The sequence below is a fragment of the Pseudophryne corroboree genome, chromosome 1 (genome assembly GCF_028390025.1).
Source record: "Pseudophryne corroboree isolate aPseCor3 chromosome 1, aPseCor3.hap2, whole genome shotgun sequence".
NCBI lineage: Eukaryota > Metazoa > Chordata > Amphibia > Anura > Myobatrachidae > Pseudophryne > Pseudophryne corroboree.
The window spans coordinates 1,042,306,823-1,042,322,088 of record NC_086444.1 but is presented as its reverse complement, the minus strand read 5'-3'; the positions used below and the strand labels follow the sequence as shown (position 1 = coordinate 1,042,322,088).

Below are 15,266 nucleotides of genomic sequence, written 5' to 3'. Positions count from 1 at the left end.
GGTGGGAATCAAACCCATGACTTTAGTGCTGTAAGGCAGCAAAGCTAACCATCACACCATCCGTAGAACTGTTAGTGGTGGCAGTCCAATCCACATGGAAATTTTGTCCCCAGAACATTTACAAAAAACTATCCTATGACTAAACTCATTAATGAGCATGTACTGCTATGGTTTTTTCTAATATGCATTTTCAGTTTCTTTTAACATGCCACTACCATGTAAAAAAAAAAAATATGCATTAACGAATATTGTAAAAACCAGGATACAAAAACAAAACAAAAACAGACAGAACATAATTTGAAGTTTCCAATTAGCTTCATTAGTCACACCCGCTCCCCGCACACACTACACTACCCCTAACCCTGCACCCGCTCCCCGTACACACTGTACTACCCCTAATCCTGCACCCGCTCCCCGTACACACTATACTACCCCTAACCCTGCACCCGCTCCCCGTACACACTATACTACCCCTAACCCTGCACCCGCTCCCCGTACACACTACACTACCCCTAATCCTGCACCCGCTCCCCGTACACACTATACTACTCCTAACCCTGCATCCGCTCCCCGTACACACTACACTACCCCTACTCCTGCACCCGCTCCCCGTACACACTATGCTACCCCTAACCCTGCACCAGCTCCCCGTACACGCTACACTACCCCTAACCCTGCACCCGCTCCCCGTACACACTACACTACCCCTAATCCTGCACCCACTCCCCGTACACACTATACTACACCTAACCCTGCACCCGCTCCCCGTACACACTACACTACCCCTAATCCTGCACCCGCTCCCCGTACACACTATACTACCCCTAACCCTGCACCCGCTCCCCGTACACACTACATTACCCCTAATCCTGCACCCGCTCCCCGTACACACTACATTACCTCTAACCCTGCACCCGCTCCCTGTACACAGTACACTACCCCTAACCCTACACCCGCTCCCCGTACACACTACACTACCCCTAATCCTGCACCCGCTCCCCATACACACTACACTACCGCTAACCCTACCCCTGCACCCCGCGCACACTATACTACCGCTAACCCAGCACCCGTTTCCCGTACACACTACACTACCACTGACCCTGCACCCACTCCCCACACACACTACACTACCTCTAACCCTGCACCAGCTCCCCGTACACACTACCGCTAACCCTACACCTGCACCCTGCGCACATTATACTACCGCTAACCCAGCACTCACTCCCCGTACACACTACACTACCGCTAACCCAGCACCCGCTCCCCGTACACACTACATTACTCTACCCCTAACCCTGCACCCGCTCCCCGTACACACTACATTACACTACCACTAACCCTGCACCCGCTCCCCGTACACACTACATTACCCCTAAACCTGCACCTGCTCCCCGTACACACTACATTACCCCTAAACCTGCACCCGCTCCCCGTACACACTACACTACTTCTAGCACCCGCTCCCCGCACACTATACTACCGCTAAACCTGCACCCACTACCCGCACACACTACACTACCCCTAATCCTACACTCGCTCCCCAAACACACTACACTACCCCTAACCCTACACCCGCTCCCCGCACACACTATACTACCGCTAACCCTGCACCCGCTCCCCGTACACACTATACTACCCCTAACCCTGCACCCGCTCCCCGCACACAATACACTACCCCTAATCCGCTCCCCGCACACACTACACTACCCCTAATCCTGCACCCGCTCCCCGCACACACTATACTACCGCAAACCCTACACCCACTCCCCGTACATACTATACTAACGCTAACCCTACACCTGCTCCCCACACACACTATACTACTGCTAACCCTACACCTGCTCCCCACACACACTATACTACCGCTAACCCTGCACCCGCTCCCCGTACACATTACACTACCCCTAACTCTGCACCCGCTCCCCGTACACACTACACTACCCCTAATCCTATACCAGCTCCCCGTACACACTACACTACCCCTAATCCTGCACCAGCTCCCCGTACACACTATACTACCCCTAACCCTGCACCCGCTCCCCGTACACACTACACTACCCCTAATCCTGCACCAGCTCCCCGTACACACTATACTACCCCTAACCCTGCACCCGCTCCCCGTACACACTACACTACCCCTAATCCTGCACCCGCTCCCCGTACACACTACACTACACTACCCCTAACCCTGCACCCGCGCCCCGTACACACTACACCACTCCCTACCCTGCACCTGCTCCCCACACACACTACCCCTAACCCTGCTGGGGGCGTATTAATGAGCAATAGGGGCATGGTCACCTATGTAATCTGTGAAGGGTGGGTCAGGGTGACAAGGCCGCTAGCAGGATGGTGGCTGTGTCACTAATATACTGAGCACAGTCAGTACCTCACTCCTGCTGCCCCCGCCCCCCGCCACTTGCTGTACAGTGTACAGAGCCATAGCAAACAGTCCCCTCGTGTGATATGGCCGCCTATACACAGCAGCGTACAGCCGTATCACAGATTGCGTATCTTTTAATTGTGTCCTACAGGGCTTCCGTAGCCCTGTAGGACACACAGTAAGAGAGCCCACATGGCTGCCGCCGCGCACACTGGACCACCTGTGCCCTTTTGCAATGGAGTAGGCTGCGTCCCGTGGTGATAGCACAGCCCAGGGGGCACCTGGCACTCTACCCCCCTGGCCAGCCCGCCACTGGACAGGACTGAGGGTTCTAGATGGGAGGGTACTGGGATGGGTGCAGTGGGCTGTTTGGGGAGGGAAGGCAGGGAGACACTGGGATGGGGATCAGTAATGGTGGGGACACTAAGCTGGAGAAGGGGCAGACACTGGATGGGTACACTGACCTGCTGCACCTGCGTATTCACGTTCACAACAGCCTCTTGAGCAGCTCTTCCTGCATCATCTGCCATACAGTGTGGGACCGATACAGTGCGGGACCGATACAGTGCGGGACCGATACAGTGTGGGACCGATACAGTGCGGGACCGATACAGTGTGGGACGGATACAGTGCGGGAGGGATACAGTACGGGTGGGATACAATGTGGGATGGATACAGTGTGGGACGGATACAGTGCAGGTGGGATACAGTGTGGGACGGATACAGTGCGGGTGGGATACAATGTGGGATGGATAAAGTGCGGCAGGGATACAGTGCAGGTGGGATACAGTGTGGGTGGGACACAGTCTGGGTGGGATACCGTGTGTGTGGGATACAGTGCTGGATGGATACAGTGCAGGTCAGATACAGATGGTGTGTGGGACAAAGGGAAGCAAGCTCTCCCCCGATGCACACCTGATTTAAATTGTAGAGCATTATGCTGTGTGTTGATGGGCAGAGAGGGGAGGACGTTGGTCTCAGGCAGCGATTGGATAAGATCGCTGCCAGTGTTGAGAGACTGACTGCACAGCACGTCCTGCAGGGCCCACTCATTTTTAAAAAACAGGGTCAAAAACTGCCTATCTCTGAATCTCTGATATCACATGCTTGTCTTCTTTTCTAATCTCTCACAGTATCTTTCTTTACTTTTCCAAAATAACTTAATCACCTACCTGTCTATCTCAGGTGCATTACTGTTCCTCAGCTGCACTCATTCCTTACATTCCCCCTTTCACTTTCCCTCCCATGTTACTTCTCTCTCTCTTACCTTTTCCTGCCTCTGCTCAGTATAGTAGTGTGTGACATGGATGGCTGGCAGCAGTGTCGAGTCCTGGCCCCGCCCCCTGCACGATGTCATGCAGTGGGCGGAGCTTGCAGTATCAGGAAGTGCTGCACAGCCCACTGACTGAGCCCAGCCGCCGAGCACCAGCACAGGCTGCAGTATCAGGGATACTGGCTGCACGGGGTGCTGTTACCATACGCTGCCTGATCGGGGTTGAGCTCCGATCACGGCAGCCGGACCAGTGGAGGGGTAAGCGCAGTCCTCTGTGGGGACAACGCTATGCAGCCAGTGTTTTTTTTACTGTCCACCCCATTGTTAATCCGCCCCATTGTTAATCCGGCCCTGATGTTGAAGCCAGTTCAGTCACAGATTGCAACTGGCTCACTGAGGTGGCAGATTTTACTGGGAGGGATGCAGTGCTGCAGCCCACAGATCAACTCTGCCACTGGACACTGAGGCTAATATGCAGGCCTTAATAAATATACCTCCTAATCTTTCCTTCCCCAGCTATATAATTTGCCAAAAGAATTTTGTATTCACATGTCTGATTGAAAAATTTTTTGAGCACGCAATGGTGCTAGATTAAAACCCCTTCATATCACCAAAATAACCCGGTATATTGCCCGGTCGACCCGGGTAGAGGTGCAATATGAAAGGGCTAGGTTGAAAAATCCTAGCTCGGGCAACCCAGCATTTCAACCCAATAATGAAGGTAGGTTTTACACAGGTTATTCCTGTGTCAGGTGCGGTGTGAACTGGTTAGCTGGGTCATTGGGAACTGGGACCTGTTCACCCTATGGAGGTGGCAGGCATGGCGATGATTTCATCTGCAAGCGCCACCTCTGCCCCCGCCCCCCAATGATGTCAGCACCACCTCCACCCCCGATGGCAACCCAACACGGTATATTGCTGGATCAGGTTGCCAGACTGAAAGGGGTCTCATGGCGGGTCGCACCTAGCAAGGACGTGTGTACAATTCCCGGTTACGACCCACATTAGCAATGTGAAAAGGGTATAACTTAGCAAATGAAATCAGTTTAATGGTTACCAAATATAAACTTGGACAAAATTCCATTTTGAAGAGTAAATCTAAAAGTTATTGTCACCTTAAAACATTGGACTGACTCACTGGAATCATGCCTCTGTTACATTACCCCTAATATCCCTTTCAGAGCTGGGAATTTGCCAAATGTAAAAGCCGGTGAATTCCCGGCTCTCAGGCCTGACCCTGGTAAAGAGCAAGGTCATGGACCTGGGACTTCGTCCTGGTTAGTTTGCGTGCTAGTGTGAAAGGGGTATTAGTGTCTACTTTGTATGTTTTTTTTATTGTTTGTTTTGTATCTTAATCTCCATTTGGACAATTGTATGTTAGTGTTTGGACTACATTGAAGATCTTTATTTTTTTGGCCTTTTTTGATTTTTGTTTTTGTAATAAGAGATCACAGCAAGTTTATTTTGTTCACTTAAAGTCTGCTTAATTAAGTGTCCCTGCATTTGTTTGTTTGTTTGTTTGTTTGCTTGTTTGTTTGTTTGTTTATATATTGGTACTTCGAGTATAATGAGCAAGGCTCTTACTGACCCATTGTTCAGGGATGTGCAGTGAGGTAAATGGCTCAGGAGGCACTAGCTAGTACCAGAGTCAGATTTATACAAAACATATGGGCCAAAGGGTTCATGTGGCCATTATGCAAAGATGCTGCAGTATAAACTGCTGGATATTTGGTGAGTTTTGATCAGAGATGTGCAGAAACGGTAGGCAGGGGGAGGCATTGCCTCACCTGTCATAGACTTTTTACTCCAGAAATTGGACTATAAAAAAAACTATTTGAATAATACAAAGATGATATTTCTAATATGTTCTTTGCATGTTTCATATACTATCTATCTATCTATCTATCTATCTATCTATCTATCTATCTATCTATCTATCTATCTTTCTATCTATCTATCTACTGTATGTATATATATATAAATAACGTTTATATGCATATACGTTAATATGACAGGAAAGGCTCTGCCTCACCTGCCTCACATCACCACAATTCACTGCTGTGTATACAGTAGGTATCCCAGCAAATGTGTTAATTGTACTGTATTTATTTTATTATTGCCAGTCCTTTTACTGTTATTTGTTTTTTTTTATATTTGCATACAATAAATCTTCAGCAGCTGGAATTTTATCAGTTTAGCAAGAGAAATATCACAATTTTATGTGTAAACAATAATGTGTCATGCTCAATAGTAACATATGATGTTATATTTTGATATTTTATTTATTATTAGTGATATTATATTTTGCTTTGAAATAAAATACTTTCCATCATAACTTCAGTAATTGAATGCAATGTGATTTTGCAACAACTGAGATTTATGGAACCATGAATTAGCTAAAAGAAGATTTTTTTAATATAAAAAAATATGTATATTTTTTTAACATTTTCAATATTTTTATTTCATTTGAACCTTAATTTATACTTTAACCAGTATGAATAGCATTATATCAGAGCTACCATTCAAATGTAAAAGATTGCAGTACAATGACAAGGGAAAGTACTTTTTACATTTGATTGGGGTAAGAACAAATGTACCTTTCACAATGCAGTTGACGCTCATACATGCCTGAGGAATCTTCAATGAAGCTGAGGTTCCGCATCTAATTTTCATTGCAATGTCTTTCAGCTTTTATTAAAGGAATGTCATTTTAGTGTCAGTGCAATCCCTTATGCATCGGAAATTTCTGTATGGATGCTTGTGAACTTTCATTTATTAACTTCAACCTCATTTGTGGTCATTAAAAATAATGTACTGCTTTCCTCAGCACTGTAGTTCACACACCATACATTGCAGAACTGTCTACAAAAATGCAGGGACATTATGACATACATTAGAAACAGATATATATATACACATTCATGCTTACATTATCCGGTACCATTTTTCAATTTTAGTGAAAATCATTGACACTTACTGTAAGCATTGTTTTAGACACCAATGCACTGAAAGTTTAATACTATTTTTATTGAATGCTACAGTATATGAGGAAGATAGTGGAAAATTGAATCATAAGGATGCAATGCAGAGTAGAATGCAGTGGACAGTAATTGCTTCAGCATTACTAAATGTTTATATTCACGTGCGGTGAGGTCAATGGGTCAGGAGGCACTGGCTAGTACCAGAGTCAGATTTATACCCAGTGTCCTAAAGGCCAACATTGGGTATGCTATGTAAGTTCATACTAGGGGGCATGTACATTGCTCCCCCAGCCTCACGTGCACGGCAGGTTTGAGCATTCCATCAATACCTTTCCTAAAGCTCATAGATGGGACAGTACCCAAAACACAGGACTGTCCCACCCAGTTGTGATGGTTGAAGGGGGGTATGTATCAGGGATGTGTGGTGAGCTAAATGGCTCAGGAGGCACTGTCTAGCACCAGAGCCAGATTTACGCGCAATATATGAGACAAAGGGTACATCTAGGCATTATACACAGGTGCAGAGGTATAAACTCCTGGAAATTTGCTGAGTTTTGATCAGAGATGCGCGGAAAAGATACACAGGTGAGGCACTGCCTCACCTGCCATAGACTTTTTACTCCAGAGTTTTGGCTATAAAAATGATTAGAATAATGCAATGAAGATATTTCTAACATATTCTTTGTATTTTCCATATATTTTATACAGTAAAAACTCTGGCAAAACTTAAGTATAACAGGAAAGGCCCTGCTTCACCTGCCTCACCCCACCATACGTCACTGGTATGTATGCATACATACATACATACATACATACATACATACAGTACATACATACATACATACATACATACATACATACATACATACATAGTCACCAGGGCTGCCATCAGAAATTCTGGGGCCCAAGACTGACAAAATAGACAGGGAAGTGTGGGGGGGGGGGCTGTATATTTTGTCAGTATATACATAAATTCCTGTGCACATACTCTCAGCAATACTGTATTATGTCCCCCCACAGTAATTCCCCTTATACCATATTAAGTCCCCACAGTAATGCCCAACTACATATTATGCCCCCACTTTTATTCACCGTCACCATATTGTGCCCCACACAGTAATGCCGCTGACACCATATTATGCCCCCACAGTAATGCCACTGTCACTGTACTATACCCCCATACAGGGGCGTATCTAGAGAGGAGGAGGCCCATATACAGGCACCATCAGGCCCCCCTCCTCTCTAGCCTGGCGGCAGTGATGTGACTCTGGGCACTAGGGTCCCTAGGGGACCTTAGCACTATCCCAGAGTCTAGAGCGTATGCACAGATCTCTGGTGAAATGGTGCGGCGGCTATTTTCCCAGTGATTTTTTTGTTTACTGTACATGCACAAAACACAGAGAAAATGGTGCCCGCACCATTTTCCCAGTGATTTCTGCAGCACTGCTGCTTCTCCTCGGAACTTGGGAGGGTAAGTATTACAAATAATGGGTGCAGGGTGTGTGGTGTGGGACCCTTGGACCCCGGGGGCCCGTGTGCCCCACACCCACTGCACCCAGTATAAATTTGCCAGTGACCCCACAGTTATGCCCCTGTTACCAACATATGATGCCCACATAGTAAGAATGGCTCAATGCAAGGTACCTGCTCAAGGGGTTCTGCTCGTTGTCAGGGGTTTTTATTGTTGTCAGTGGAACCCCTTTCTTGCTGCTGCCTCCATGGATTCACAGTCCCGGAGGAGGTAGTTGTTTGCGCCTGCCTCCTTCAACCTTTTGAAAATGCCCCTCCAAAAATGGCCTCCGCCTCCTCTAGCATTTAAAATAACTGTCTCATCTGAGGCAGCAGGCATTTTTGGAGGGACATTTTCAATACTTCCAGCCGGGGCTCTCTCAGCAGTGGGCAGCAGCAAGCAGCAGTGGGCGGTGGCCCTCCACTCTCCCTGGCCTGGGAAAGTTGTGCCCCCAGCACTCCCTTGATGCAGTGGAGGACTGGGGCATGTAGGGCCCACCGGAGGAATGCAGTTGTAGGGGCCTATGTTTAGGGGTGTGGCCAGTCTCCAGAGGGGGTGTGCCCAGCCCTCACATTGGTTTGCCTAATTTTGCAAGTGTTGGTCCCCTAGATAAATATATACAGTAAATACTGTAGTGCATGCAAGATAATGTACTAGATTAGTAACAGCACAGTCTGGAACCTGATCCATTGAGGACAGGGTGGGCCACCAGGCAGTAGGAAGCACTGGTTGTTTCCCTTGTACCCCTGTGGGCCAGTCCAACCCTGCCCTGATGTTAACCCTGATAGTCACACATATAAACAGTCACACATATACGTATACATTCACATACACACACATATACACATACATATATACTGTCACACAAATACAGTCACACACTAATACACATACATACATACATACATACATACATACAGTACATGTCAGTATAGATCACACATATAAATATCACTATCACAAACATAAATATCTACTGTATGTACAGTCACACCCATAAATATCACTTATACACATATTCATACTGTATAGATGGTCAGTGTCCTACTCCTTTTACATTACACCATTACACCGTCTCAGAGTGGGCACACTGTCTGCAGCTGCTCTGAGTCCTGCCTCCTCCCTTCCTCTCATGTGCTGCTAAAAGAGCACTGAAAGTGAAAGCACAGTGCTGTGTAGGCTGCCCTCCTGCTCAGCCTCAGACTCCTCTCCTGTTCAATTTCTACAGCTTGTCATACACTTCGCACTGGAGCTGCAGACAAACCTGGGGCCCCAATGAGAGGGGGAGGGGACTGGGTAACCATGCACCCTTTGCCACCCCCCACCCCCTTCCAATCCAGCTCCATCTGGAGCTGGGCCACTTCTATCAGTATGCTTCTCTTTCTGATCATCATCATCATCATCATCATCTGTGCTCACTTGTACCAACCGTATTCTTGTTGCAATTTTTTTAACCTAAAAACAGTGGTATTTACACTTATGTAAACTCTGCATAACCTGCAATTCCATCAACAGACTATCAGTGAACATTGCCTGCTTGAGAACAACACATTAGAGACAACACATTACAGACATTGAGGGTGAAGCAAAACTATGCATTACATTGCCCCGGAATGCCAGAGTATACTCTCCGGTTGGTCCAGCCTAAAATCAAATTACTTGTGCTTGTGTGTGTAGGCTGGGTAGAAAGTAGGCAGAGGCTGATTCAGGGGGGTAGGGGTGACCATGTGATCACCCCCAATAACACTTCTTACCTGCCTGCTACCACTGGCTGCATGGCAGCATATCATGCTGGGATAGAGTGGAGGCTGCTGCTGCTCAGTGGCTGAAGCCTCCCTGGATTCTCTGCAGCCCAGCACACAGAAGTAGCTGCCAGCGGTAGTGGACACTGATTCCCTACCCCCCACCCTATCCACCTCTGGGTTGGTTAGAGCACTTCCTGTTAGCCATAGAGAGGCAGCCCATGTATATAGCCATGCACTTGTGTGTGGCTGTGCGAGTGGGCTAACTCCTCCACTTACTCTCCATTCTCCTTCTCGTTTGCATTGCAAATGAGTACAAACAACCACATAGTGGGTACTATGACCTTCAGGGTTACTGTGAAGACATACAGTACATGGTGATGCTGCTGATGGGGCTATAGCAGCTGCTTGTTATCTGAGAGGAACCAGCACAGAAAGGGGTTTCTTTGTCTTATGGACCTTTGTAAGTGGAGATCCAATTCTATGACAAGGGGTGTGGTCTTTTATAAGAGCAAAAAGACAAAGGCAGCTATATATCTTTTCCAGGGCACACTTATGAAAAAATTGTAATAGGATAATAAGATATGAATGTATGAATCAATTAATACTTAACTTTTATGAGATATACTTAAAAGGAGAGGGAGAAGGCAATCATAGATAAATAATTATTCAATGCATAATTGCTGCAATTTCTGGCAATAAGAATTAGGTGAGCAAAAATGTGTTTATTCCCTTAATAGCCTAGGAATTTCCTTAATTGAGAAAAAATTGTGGGAATAAAGTGACTCCGTTAGGTTCAGCTATATCCTGTCAGACTGTCATAATTAAATGAGAGTAGGGATTGAATATCTGGATCTGCACAGAGAATCGAAAGGACACAAATGATTGGGGAGTAAAATACCTACGGTACCTAGTATTCCCTGGTGGTCTCCCAACCAGGTACTGACCAGGCCCTGCAGTGTATGGCTTCCAAGATCAGACGAGATTGGGCATACTCAGTGCGGTTTGACCGTAGGTGGGTAAATCTCCAGTCTGTGCAATCAATTCCAGTGTGCAGACACTCATATGGTCTAACAGGGATTGATCCCCGATACTAGATACAGATGTAGCCACCTTTATCTTGAGTGGCTGAGGCGTTTGTCCCGATCGAGCATATGCAGCGTAGGGAGGCGCGCCTAGTCACAGAGAGGCGTACCTAATCGCACGGAGGCAGACATGGCGTTTGGCGTTACCTTTACGTGTAATACCTGCGATCAGCCACCAGATGTCGCTTTTTACAATCACCACTGCGCATGCGTGTGGTCTCCCGTAAAATACAATACTGAAATACATAATAAGGACTACTTTACTAAGGCGTCTCATTACGCTGCATACAGTAAATACTCATTACGCTGCATTATTTAATACAGTACTGTATATACAGTACGACACAGACGCAAATAGTACAGCATACAGTATATGATCCATCTACAATACTTTATGAATACTGTATGTGAGCGTCCAAGTCCCGCAGACAAAACATACTGTAAAACCAGTAGTGTACACTGTCGCAAATGGATGTGTGTTAGAAATTCACTATTGCCTCTCAAGATTAGGAATTTTGTACAGTATGTTATCGTCCTAATCCCGTAGCCATTACAGCATAATCAAAACCAATGGATTTATACATTTGTCTTCGGCGAAGTGGTGAAGTGTTTCGCTTCCTATACTCAGAGTCCCGGGTTCGATTCCTTAAGTACGAATGCATGTTAGTTTTTTTCAGACACTTTATTATTTTTTTTATTCACATAAACCAGGGCAAAGCTGCATGAGCGGTTCTATGCGATCGAGTCCGGTGTACCATAATGTGCAGGTTCTATGCAGGTTAAGGTTCTATGCTCCGTACAGTACACATACAATTCTGTAGCTGGGCAGACTGAATAGAAATGGCTACCACCTATGACTCCTTGCCCCACAGAGGCCCTAGGCTACGGAGCAAGTAATACTATAGTCCAGATTGTACAGACTATGGGGCAATGCTGAAGGAGCGTCACAATCCCCTAGCTAAAATACACAGTATGCACATTATGGTACACCGGACTCGATCGCATAGCACACTGGCAAAATGGCCGCCGCCCCTGAACCCTTGTGCAGGTTATGGGGCAATGCTGAAGGAGCGTCACAATCCCCAAAATACACAGGGGCGATGAGGATAAGCTACTGTAGGATTGCATACAGTATTACGGTACACCGGACTCAATCGCATAGCACACTGTCAAAATGACCACTACCCCTGAACCCCCACCTCCTGAACCCCCACCTCGTGGCAGGCAGCAGTCGGGTATGGAATGAGAAATGGCATAAGCTGTGCAGGCTACGGGGCGATGCTGAAGGAGCGTCACAATCCCCTAGCCAAAATACTGTACACAGAGATAAGCGAGGTCTATGCACATTACAGTACGTTACATCGGGCTCGATCGCATAGCAAACTGACAAAACACAAGGTTTACATAAAGCAGGCCAAAGCTGCAGGAGAGTTTCTACTGTAAAGGTTCTATGCACCGTATGGTACTGTACACATACAATTCTATAGCAGGGCAGACTCAATTGAAATGGCTACCGCCTGTGACTCCTAGCAGCCAGAGCAATCCATAGTAGAGACAAGCTGCCAATGTCCACTGAAAGGGGGGAGTCACAGCTTTTGGAGTATACCCTCCGAAAAACTCTAAGTCAAAAAGAAACCGAGATATCTGGCTGGGAAAAACAATTAACAGGCTTGGATGGGGACCACTGCTTTGAAGTCTGATATCTCTGGTTCCCCAGGGCCGATTTTCAAAAATCTGGTACCACTGGAAAGAGGGGACCCTCAGCTATCAGACTATGTCCCTTTTACTCCTGGGGCCCTTGGGCAAGAGCCCATTGAGCCCATACGAAAAGACGAGCATAAGGACGGTCCCTTCCAGCAGCCATGACACCGTCCTTATGCTCAATGAGCGTCTCAGACGTCGTGCGTCTCAGACGTCGTGCGTCTCAGACGTCGTGCGTTCCAGGCATTCAACGTAGTTCATGTACTGTACTTTGTGCTTCCCTTAGTTTTGAGTATGCCGTAGTGGACTCGGACGCTCCTGTAATTGCATTTCAAAGGCACAGTACAGTATTTCCCATCGTCTCCCCCTACCCCCATCGCCCTTCCCCCCTGGGAGCCTGCACAGGGAGGGAATTCAGGTCATGTGCAATACACAAACGCTGAAGATCTACAGTACTGTTTTGCTCAGTTAGTAGTGTCAGAATACCCTCATTTCATTCCCGCTGTTTAGTTGCATTTAGCGTAAAGAATCGCTCCTGCAGATGTACTCTGATTTATATGTAACTTGTGTGCACCTTTCCATTGACTGTCTTACAATGTAGATAAAATAATACAGTGTATTATTACAATAACAAAAAAAAAAAAAAGAAGGCACATCACGTCTCGAACCCTGGACCCCCAGCGTGGGAGGTGGGAGCCTTCACCCCTAGCCCACGACGCCTCATGAGAGACTCCCAATTTCATGTGTGAAAGTACTGCAAACAGCGCCCGGCCCCCACCCCATTGGTGTTGGTTTATGCCTTAGAGGACTCGGACGCTCGCATTTGTGAAGCACGGCATTTTCCACCGCCTCCTGCTAACCTATTGCCCTTCCCCCCTGGGAGCCTGCACAGATCATGGAGAGGGAGGGAATTCATGGACATGGACAGGGAGGGAATTCAGGTCATGTGCAATACACAAACGCCGAATATCTACTGTATAGTACTGTTTTGCTCACTTAGTAGCGTCAGAATACACTCATTTCTACTCATTGCCGTTGTGCAGTTGCATTTAGTGTAAAGAATCGCTCCTGCAGATGTACTTTGATTTATGTGAAACCTGTGTGCATCCTTCCATTGGATGTATTAGAGAGAAAAAAAATTTTTTTTAAATGAATGTCACGGGAACACATAAAAAAAATGGTTGGCATTTCCTTGCCATTGGTGTTGGTTTACAGTATGCCGTAGTGGACTCGGACGCTCATGTAATTGCATTTCAAAGGCACAGTACAGTACGGTATTTCCCATCGTCTCCCCCTACCCCCATCGCCCTTCCCCCCTGGGAGCCTGCACAGGGAGGGAATTCAGGTCATGTGCAATACACAAACGCTGAAGATCTACTGTACAGTACTGTTTTGCTCAGTTAGTAGTGTCAGAATACCCTCATTTCATTCCCGCTGTTTAGTTGCATTTAGCGTAAAGAATCGCTCCTGCAGATGTACTCTGATTTATATGTAACTTGTGTGCACCTTTCCATTGACTGTCTTACAATGTAGATAAAATAATACAGTGTATTATTACAATAACAAAAAAAAAAAAGGCACATCACGTCTCAAACCCTGGACCCCCAGCGTGGGAGGTGGGAGCCTTCACCCCTAGCCCACGACGCCTCATGAGAGACTCCCAATTTCATGTGTGAAAGTACTGCAAACAGCGCCCGGCCCCCACCCCATTGGTGTTGGTTTATGCCTTAGAGGACTCGGACGCTCGCATTTGTAAAGCACGGTATTTTCCACCGCCTCCTGCTAGCTACTGTAGCCCTCCATTCCCAGACGCTCATGTATTTTAAAAGCACGGTGTTTATACATTGTCCTGTACATTCTTCCTTTTACACAATTACTGTAGTTGCGTTTCCATACACATACTGTACAGTACTCCATACTTTTTCCACCGCCTCCCGTTACGCCTACAGTATTGCCAGAGCTGTAGATCAATCCGCCGCTATACTGTACGATCGAAAGTACTGGATTGGTGGAGCATTAGCCACACAGTGGTGGAGATGTGTAATGCATGATGAGTATCTAGATCGCCTCAACGCGCCTACCTGTGATTAAACTCAGCTATCGCCTTAGCGTGACTAAACGCCCATCTCGGCGGAGAAACAGTCAAGATAAAGGTGGCTACATCTGTATATATGATTCAGTGCAATGAGAGACACACAATAGCTATGATGGTCTGACAGGGATTAATCCCCAATACTGGATACATATGATTTAGTACGGTGAAAATAACAGAGATTGATCCAATTCTAGCCAGAAGACAAATGTCAAATTAGTGAGCTCAGTAATGACCCTCCTATTTACAGTGTGATAATAGTATTTGAAGCCTGTATTTTAAGCCTGAAAACATTTAAACCATGAGGCTTTGGTAAATGACTCACAATTTCACACAGTGTTAATTTCTTTTTAAGTAGCTGGTTTAAGTTGTAGTCTTAGCAGCCAACGGTGTTGTCATTTGTGTTAGGGGTTGGGTTTAGTAGCTAATATAGGCAGGGATTAAATATTTGTTTAGTCTTTGTTCCAGAAGCTCTCTTCTGAGCAGGGAAGTGCCT

The 15,266-nt window shown here is 46.5% G+C and overlaps 1 pseudogene; it reads right to left on the bottom strand.

Annotated features, from left to right (window-relative positions):
* Positions 1 to 10,790: 10,790 nt before the first annotated feature.
* LOC134941604 (5S ribosomal RNA) lies at positions 10,791 to 10,909 on the bottom strand (annotated as a pseudogene).
* Between the last annotated feature and the right edge of the window lie 4,357 nt (positions 10,910 to 15,266).